Here is a 9,944-nt window from a genome sequence, read left to right as displayed (position 1 = left end):
TTCCGAACGTCATCTCCATAGGCTCCTCCAGATACGCATATGCATCCAAACGGGAGGGTGGGTGAGGAACAAAATCGACAGGACCAGCAGCGATCTGTTTACCTCGATCCATTGCGTTTCTTGCGGTTGACGATGTCGAAGATTTTGAACGTGCCATCGAAATCAGATCCTTACGCCTCTAGTTCCCACAGACGGCGCCAATTGACAAGGTATTAACTTGTCAATGCCTACGGATTGTAGACTAGGGTTTAGTTGGAAGTAGAGGGCAAGTAGATCTCGAAGGTTTCAGCCGAAAAGTACTCGACGATTATGAAAACTAGGGTTTGTAAACAATGATTCGATGATCTCTGCGTCCCTCGACTCCCCCTTATATAGGAGGCGGAGCCGAGGGATTCGTGCCGTACAAATTACAGAGTCCGGGAAGGTTTCTAACTCATCCCGCAAGATTACGAATAACACTTCCTATTACAACTCTAGCTTTCCTTAATAATATCTTGGGCTTCCGAATCTTCTTATTCTTCGGGTAGTGGGCCTTCAGTAAACCCCGGGTACTATCTTCGGCAGGCCCATTTGGGATGCCTATGTCAGGGGGGGTGTTAGAGTTGTATGGTCTCTCTTCTTGTATTCCCCAGTGTATGAGGGGCTTACATGCACATTGTAACACATGTACATATACTGGCCTATGGCCCTCTGTGAATACTAGTTGCTATTCCTCAACACTTTGATAGGCAGAGATCGCACAAAAGTTTCTTCAAGTTTGGTAAAAATAATTAAAATAAACTATGGGCATTTTCTACAGCAACTCGGCAAACCTACCCACATGTGGATTGTGGATAGAGTGGTAACCCCAAAGAATTGATGACGATTAGTGGACGCGCATGCTCCAAGAAGCGCGCAGGAGGGTGCACGAGCAACACACGGGGCCTTTGCGGGGTCGATAGGTGCATTGTGGTTGCACGTGACCTGAACCTGGTGCATGCACACGACATGCAGTGCACCGCGGAAAAAACACTTAGCACACCGCGGAAAAAAATCAGTGCACAGACTTAAGTGCACCACGAACAAAAAAAGACAATACAACAAGTAATAAAAGGCAGTGCACGGGCGTGCACTGCTAGGGTACCACTCCATGCACTGCGATAAAAGGCATTTTTTTAAAAAAACATTGTATTGTGCACTGCCAGAGCACCCACATGCGCTACGACCGAAAACAGTGCAAATCAAAAAAAAATGAAGATTATGTCGGGATGGTGCACTGGGCATTGCCCCGAGTGCTGGGACAGAAGGCGCAACACATTTCTTCTTATAAAGGCCTTTGGCCAACCCAGCCAAAGAAGCCACCAAAAGGGGCAAAAGCATCATGGACGCTCGTTTCACCCTGAGCAGTAACATCTTTTGACACCAGCCATCTGATTCTGTGAATTTTTATTTACCTTCAGTTGATCTTTCATGGTCTGTAATTTTTTTTAGAGAAACAGGGGCACCACCCCCGGTTCCAATTATATTGAAACCAGCATCCACAATACATCATTCAGGATTTTCGCATTTTAAGCATTACAAACCAGGACCCGCCAGCACACACACAGGTAAAGGTATTCAGATTTAAACTACAACCCCTCAAAGCCACTAGAGGAAGAAAAGCGACATGCAAAACAACAGACGACATATGTAGACCAGCTTTGAAGCTCCGAAAACCACAACACCTCCCAGCTAACGGCGATTCAGAACTTGGAAACCTGCCCCATCGCCAACCAGGATCAGGTCGTTGGCTTGTAGAGTCCTTGCTAGGTCTTCAGCTGTGATCAGCATCGGGCCAAAGCCCCTCGTGCTGTTCATGTCGCAGACTTCCAAAGTGGGTCTTGCCCTTTTCTGGGGAGTCAGCCAGGTTCTGGTCACAATAGCAGCGGTGGCAGCCGAGCTAAACCCTCCACTTTGTTCAGCAATACCGTCAACCCCTCTCTTTTTTCTTCCTTCAACATAATTTTTCACTGGGCACAACTTCAAGCTAAACATCTCCATATTCCCTGCATGCCAATCCATTGAGCACGATTGAAAACATGGTCATTTCTGATAATCTAGATAGTTCTCAAAACAACAGCAAAAATCATATTGTATTTCTTATTTCTCTTCCTATCATTCCACAGATATGTAATGTCATGCATGTTTGAAATTTCCAGATTAATATCCAGAGCTGCAACAAGCTCTTTCCAAAGCTTAGAAGCAACAACACAATCAAAAAACAGGTGTTGACAAGATTCTACTTCATTGCAGAAAACACAAGTTAAATCATCAACACTTTGCCTTTTGACCAAATTATCTCTAGTGAGGAGTTTATTGTGGAAAAGTGGCCAAAGGAAGAAATGAATTTTTGGGGTTACTTTGATTTTCCACACACAATGAATATCAACAGGTTTAATCCCTCCAAAATTAACTACAGCATACAAGGATTTTACATTATACAAACCATTTGCTTCCCATTTCCAAATCAAACAATCCTGATTGTTACTTAAGTGGACAGTTTGAGCAATCTGCTGAATTTCCAACCATTGCAACATCTGTCTATGATCAAAACATCTCCTAAAGGTCATTTTTAAAGAAGACCCATCCCATAAATCGGCAATGGTCTTACTTTGCTCATTCACTAGGAAATATACTTCCCAGTACTGAATACTGAATAGACAGGGAACAGGAACCAAACCAATGATCTTCCCAGAACTTAATGTTCCTACCATTCCCAACTTGCCACATATAACCCATCTTAGCAGCTTTTGCAGCCCACGACACCTCTTTCCAAAAGGAAGAGGCCCCAACAGAAGAAACAGAGAAAATATTAAGGTTACCCACATTATACTTATTATCCAGTATCTGCTTCCATAATTTGTTCTCACTTAGATGATATCTCTTAATCCAAGTGGCTAAGCGACACATGTTCATTTCTGATAGATCAGGAATTCCCAAACCACCATATTCTTTTTTCCTACTGACCAAACCCCAATTAGCTAGATGGTATTTATGATGGTCCTCATAGTTATCCCAGAGGCAGTGAGCCATCTGAGAATTAATAAGAGTAATGGCCTATTTAGAGAATTTGATCATACTAAGTAAATAAATGGGAATACTAGCCAAGACACTCCTAACCAGCTCTAATTTAGCAGCATGGTTAAGGAGCTTTCCTCTCCACCCAGCACCTCTCTTGAGGATTTTATCAACAACAGGTTGTATATCCTCTTTTCTTAGCTTACTATGATGAAGAGGGACCCCAAGATACTCTTAACCAGCTCTAACATAGCAGCATGGTTAAGGAGCTTTCCTCTCCACCCAGCAGCTCTCTTGAGGATTTTATCAACAACAGGATTTACCTTCAGTTGCTTCCCTCCTTCCTTTACGCCGCTCCTCACCCTCGCCCTCGACTGCTCCCTCTCCTCTCACCTGCTCCCTCTCCTCTGTTGCTCCGTCGCGAGAGGCCAATGGGGTTTCAGGTGGCCGCGTGTATGGTTAGGGTTAGTTCGTGACGTTCTCTGCCTTCTGTTCTTTCTTTGCCTGGCGGCGTTGCATTGTTTTTTTGCTAAGCTGTAATTCCTACGCTGCAGGGTGCTCCATGTCCCTGCTGCGATTCTTCCACGGTCTTACTCGACTCGTGTAGCCTGGTTGATTTCCCTCTTCTTCTCTGCTGTGCGATTTTCCCAACCTTGCATTCTACCTGTTTGGTGAAATGCCTGCATGGTGTCTCGGCTGTGCTTTTATCTGTTTTCTTGCAGGTTGTTCCGCCCGTTCTGTCGCTTTGCACAAGCAGGTTTCTGTTTCCGTGCGTTGCTGCTTTGCTAGGAGGTTGCTCGCTACCTTTTCGGCCATTCGGATCAAGGTATTGGCTTTTTTGTAGTTGAGAAAATCTTGTCATCGTGGCCAAAAACGGCTCCTTTGATTTAGACATGCCCAGCCAGGCATGCCACTTCCTATCTTTTTATGGTAAAAATCAAGCAACTGAATTACTGGATTTGCAAGAGTAACACTTTATCTAAGAGCAAATGGGGTGCTTCGTTTATAAATATAAACAATTGCTACACGACAACTTGACCTTGTACTGGACCATTCTTTCTTTCTTAGCATGATGAATCTATGATTTTTTTTTGTTTGAGGTAAGCTGTTGTGCCGTCTCCTTACAGGTAGCAGGTAGCAGCAGATCTGGTTAGGGAAACACAAGAAGGAGAAAAGCAACCAGATATTGCCGCTGGTATTGCAGTAATTTCTGCCCCTCTCTTTCTTTCTCGATTTTCCCTTTTAACACTTGCAGAGCACATGTAGTGTAGAAAAATTAACTCTCACCCGATGGAGAAAGTCATCACGTTGTGTGAAAATGAATGTCACATGTGGCTAGCAACTGTTTGTTTTCATTTATCAATGAAAAAAAGAGCGTTTGTGTAGAAATGTTATGTCTGACCCGATGGAGAAAGTTTCTGAAAAACCAAAACATTGCTTGTGACTGCGTCTGTCCGCCTACAAGAATTGATTTTTCTGGCTCCATGGCGAGTGGCAGTGGCTGCATCTGTCAGCCTACACATCCCCAAATCCATGGTTGGAGCTATCTCCGATCTAAGAGTTATAGTTTGGATTCTTTTGGCATGTCTCATGGTATATGCAGGCGAATTCTTAGTCCACACCTCGAATGCTTGTTAATAAATTATATATGGACATGGTTTGTACTTTGATCCTGCTTATCTTGATTACTGAATTTGGAAATATAAGGCTCGAAATAATCTTGGTGAGATCAAGATTCTTGTATCTGTAGATGGCCTTTTGAATCAATACAATTGCTATCTATTTCCATTTTACCTACCACGACTCCACAACATAACCTTTAATATAAGGTAAATGATGTGCGTCTGGTTATTCATGCTCCAACAAGAGTGCATATAACCCATGTTCCTAACGCATAATGCTTAGTTGTATTGGTTGCCTCTACTTGCTACGTAGTAACTGGTTTGTTAAAGCTAATCGTGGTGACTTCTCTTCTCTATGGGAATAGAACAGATTTATAGGAGTTGGCACTCACATTTGAGCAACAAATAGAGTATTTTGAGTGTTCCTATGGAATATACCTTTTGAGTTCATTTAAGATGTTCACCATGTGGGTTCTCTCATAAGTTTGACATATTAAATTATTTACTGTGTACAAAAATGTTTGAGTTGTTATTACTTACCCTTGCAATAAATAGAAGGCCTGAATATATTTCAAGGAGTTCAAAGTTAATTATCCTTCCGTCAATTGGAATGCCAAATGCGACATTTTGGAGATGCTTGCATTCTAAGCAATATGTAACTGTGCTAACGCTTTCTTGTGGTTTTATGATAAGACTAATGCTGAAGGCTTGGTCGACCCAGAGATAGAACATGGGGGCTGAGGTATTGCCATATAAGGTAGCAATGCAGAAGTTACATGATCTTCATAAGAGCTTCGTCTTGATATAATCACTTGCCTGTTTTATGATCGCTAAATTTCTTAATATACTGCAGATCTTTAATATCTGAAAAGGCACCTCTAAAGGACAGATCTTTAAATCTACGCAGTTATTAATTACCCGGCTAACCAAGGCACCAAAAGGGGCACATCCATCTGGTTCGTCCAAATAACTTGCTACAGTATTACATATACATTTTGGACACGGAGCCACATTAATTGCCAGTAAGATCATTTTTTGCATGGTGAGTCATAGATCCTCCTCTCATGTTTGTTTTATTCAACATAATTGTCTCCACGTGTCTATATTCTTGAATTCAGTGAATGTCTGTTGCACTACCGATTTGTTTCTCCCGTCTATGGTGATGAATTTACAACAAGCGTATATGTTAGTTTGGGCTGGTAATTAGTCTTTGAAATTACAGTACTGTGTTTTGGGTGTGTATGCATTATTTACTCTATCCGTTCCAGTTAGGTAATGTTCGTAAAAAGTTATTAACTTCATCTGGATGTTTCCTTGGACTTAGAGTTTGTACAACTTTGTGTTAATATTAATATAAAATATACACCGTAGGGGCTTCCCCTACTATAATGTTGCTAAAAAAAGAATTTATAATGAGTACTAAAACTCTTCGGATGTCTGCTCTAATGAGTATTACAATGAGAATCTATAGTGGCTTAGGAGCCAGGATGTCTGCTCTAATGTTAATAGCAGCAAAGTAGAAGGCTTCTTGATGTCTATTAAAAGTTTAAAACTCTCTGGATTTAGTATTTTGTGCGTCTATGATCGAAGTGGATTTCTTCACTTTCCTATGCGTATTGTCACCCCACAATGGATCACATTTTGCTGTCAATTTACGAGTGGTGTGTGCTTACTTGTTTGAAACTGATTCACTCGTTCTTATTCCTGAGCTTGCCAATTGTTTTAGTTTTCTACTTTATTACAACGTCTGTAATTCTTAGTGCTAGAAGAATTAGTGAGACTATTAGAACTAAATTCTTAATATTTAGCCGTTTTTCATGTGAGAGAAATAGCATTCCGAAAATAGCAGTGTTCTAAAGAAAAAGCTAGCAGCACTCGACGGTTTGCAGGCTCATGCCTTGACGCCATATGTGCCTCGCGACGAGTCCATGGTTCTCAAGTGTTTTGTTCGGCGGCAACAAAGGAGAGTGATTTCAGTTTTAGTTATCTCTGGATGTTTAGGCTTATATGAAGTAAATGATTTTTCCAGTCGTTGGATTGGGGAATGGAGACGTACCTGGAAAGAGCCTTATTTGTTGGTTGTACTGTGTTGGCTGTACTTCCCTGGAACGAATCATTTTAGACTTATTCTCTGGTTGTACACGTGATGTCTTACCTTTTTCATGCAAGGCATACCAATTGTGATATCTTTGCTGAACTGTGAACTGGAGCAAGATATTATGGATATATACTGTGCAAACACATCGGTATTGTATGAGGTTCCATTATACTGACTGATACTCCATCTACTTTTAGTTTCATGAGATGATGTGCGATGATAAAACACATGTATAGTAGCTGCGGCACTTCAAACCATGCTATGGTGCTTCACCTTCGCCTTCTCTTTGAATGTTTGTATCCATATTTGCCTTGGACATTGTCTTCCGATCATCTATGAAGATTGTGATGGTTGCTACTGCAGCATGGCTGCTTGTGCTGTTTAACGGATGGGCATGGGCGGGAAGCCACTTTCAATCAATATAGAACATGTGTTGCCCTAGACCAAGCTCAAGGGCTGGGATAGAGTTGAAGTGAGGTTTTCTCCATATATTACCTGTGGTAATTTATCATGTTGGCTACTGCCTCCTGAGTTTGTACATAATGAGACCGTCCGGTAGTAACTTGTGTTGTAAATATGAGTTTTCAGGCAATAAATTCAAGTTTGAATCTGTTACTTGCGCCTGTTGAGTTTGTACGTAATGTTGTACAATGTTATTGGACCTTCACTAAATTTACATAGAATGTACATACAAATTTCACCACTTAGGTTCTGTAATAATATAATGATTATAATGTTGTCTCGCTTTTGCCTTTGCGCCGGGGCGCAACAGGTCATCTAGTACCTTGAACGTGTGCAGTGAAACAGGAAAATTCATCGCTGAAAAGAAAACTACAAGTTGATCATTAGATCAGAGAAAATGGGTTCGTTTGAAAAAAGATGAACAATGTTGCTCATGTTACCAAGACGATATTAATGAGACTATGGTTTGAAAACTGGAGCAGGTGAAGAGTCGGGCTCTTACAGATTAAATCTAGAAGGAATAAAAACACAAGTGTGATACGACAAAGCCAGTCACATGAAAAAACTCAAATAGGTTAAAGATGATGTAGAGGGAAAGTATAAAATGATTAAGAAACTATTATTGTGGATTAGGTGGGAGTGACCTTACATCTGCATGGTGGTCCAGCAAAAAATATCATCCCTCCCATGACGGGCAGCAATATGCAGAGCTGTCCCACCAAGGTTTAATGCATCAACATAAGCTCCTTTGGAGAGTAAGAAATCCACTATTCTCCAAGCCGTCCTTATCCTCTTCTTCCTCTCGCGACAAAGAGGCGAAAAGGGAGGCGCTCGTCCCCCCACCCACCCCCCCCCCCCCCCCCCCGCTCCCCGCCGGCGAGGCTGTGGGTCCCCGCTGTTAGTTGTAATAGTCTGTACCGAATACGGTATTATATCTTTCCCTGTACATGTACAAGACCTGGTCTTTGCACCACCTATATATATAAACACGTAACCCGTATGGACTCAAGTACGGTTCGACTCATTGTCGTTAACATGGTATCAGAGCTACTCTTCCGTTGACCTAGCTGCCGCCGCCGCCGCCGCTCTTCAGCCGCCGCCGCCGCCGTACAAGCATCCACATCGCCGTGCCGCTGAGTTAATCCTCTTCGCCGCCGGCATACACACACAGACAACAACCAAAACCACAACAAATCAAAACCCAAAACCAGAAACCAAAAACCCACCCAAGATCCGATCTCGTCGCTGTGAAGATTCCGATCTCGCCGTCGTGATCGCCAAACACCACAAAACCCTACGTTTGTCTTTCTCGATTGGTGACTGCTCGTGATCGACATCCTGCTGCTGCTGCTGCTGAGTTCGTCTCCGTCGCCGCTGGTTGCTTCGTCGCCACGCCTCGTCACCTGTCGCCGAACACGCCGCAGATCCCACATCATGAGTTCTTCATCAACTGCTTCCACCTTGGCCGCAGCCCTGGGCAGCCCGCCGTCCCAGCACCTCACACGGAACAACTTCTTACTATGGCAGGCTCTGATCGTCCCTGCGTTTCGCGGTGCCAATGTCATGGGCCTGCTTGATGGCTCGGATGGTGCACCTGCCAAGACCATCGAAGTGGATGACACTGATGGGAAGAAGGTAAAAGTTGACAACCCTGCATACCTGACTTGGATAGCTTGTGATCAGCAGGTGCTGCGCTTTCTACTCAATTCGCTGTCACCGGAGATTCTCTCTCATGTTCTTGGCATGGACACTACAGCCATGGCCTGGTCTGCCATCAATGCTATGTTCAAAACAACCTCTCGTACTAAGGCGCAACATCTGAGGGAGAAGCTCAATGATACCAAGAAACTCACCATGACAGCTGACCAATATTACACCAAGATGAAAGGTTTTGCGTCAGAACTATCTGCCCTTGGGAAACCGGTTGGAGATGATGAACTACTCGGTTACCTTCTGCATGGTCTAGACAAAGTTGAATACAACTCCCTTATTACATTAGTCCATGGAAATTCGAGTACTACTATTGATGATTTCTATGAGCAACTCTCTGGGTACGACATGCGCAATGGTGTTGAGGAGAACGGCATGTTTGTCTCCTCTGCAAATCTTGCTCGCCGTGGATATGTACCACCACGTGGCCGCACTCCGCCTCCTCCCTCTCGTGGTTACTCTCCTCCCCCTCGTGGTGGTGATGATCGCTATCGTGGAGGTGGTGGTGGTGGTGGTGACCGCTACCGTGAGCGTGATGATGATCGTTCCTGGAGACGTGATGATCGTCGGGATGATGATCGCCCCTGGAAATGCGATGACCGCTGATGACGCGTAAAGCACACGCTCGTTGGGAACCCCAAGTGGAAGGTGTGATGCGTACAGCAGCAAGTTTCCCTCAGTAAGAAACCAAGGTTTAGCGAACCAGTAGGAGTCAAGAAGCACGTTGAAGGTTGATGGCGGCGGGATGTAGTGCGGCGCAACACCAGGGATTCCGGCGCCAACGTGGAACCTGCACAACACAACCAAAGTACTTTGCCCCAACGAAACAGTGAGGTTGTCAATCTCACCGGCTTGCTGTAACAAAGGATTAACCGTATTGTGTGGAAGATGATTGTTTGCAGAAAACAGTAGAACAAGTATTGCAAGATGATTGTATTTCAGTAAAGAGAATTGGACCGGGGTCCACAGTTCACTAGAGGTGTCTCTCCCATAAGATAAACAGCATGTTGGGTGAA

Source organism: Lolium perenne, chromosome 4 (genome assembly GCF_019359855.2).
Source record: "Lolium perenne isolate Kyuss_39 chromosome 4, Kyuss_2.0, whole genome shotgun sequence".
Lineage (NCBI taxonomy): Eukaryota > Viridiplantae > Streptophyta > Magnoliopsida > Poales > Poaceae > Lolium > Lolium perenne.
The sequence above is the reverse complement of the archived record's forward strand: the minus strand, read 5'-3'. Positions refer to the sequence as shown.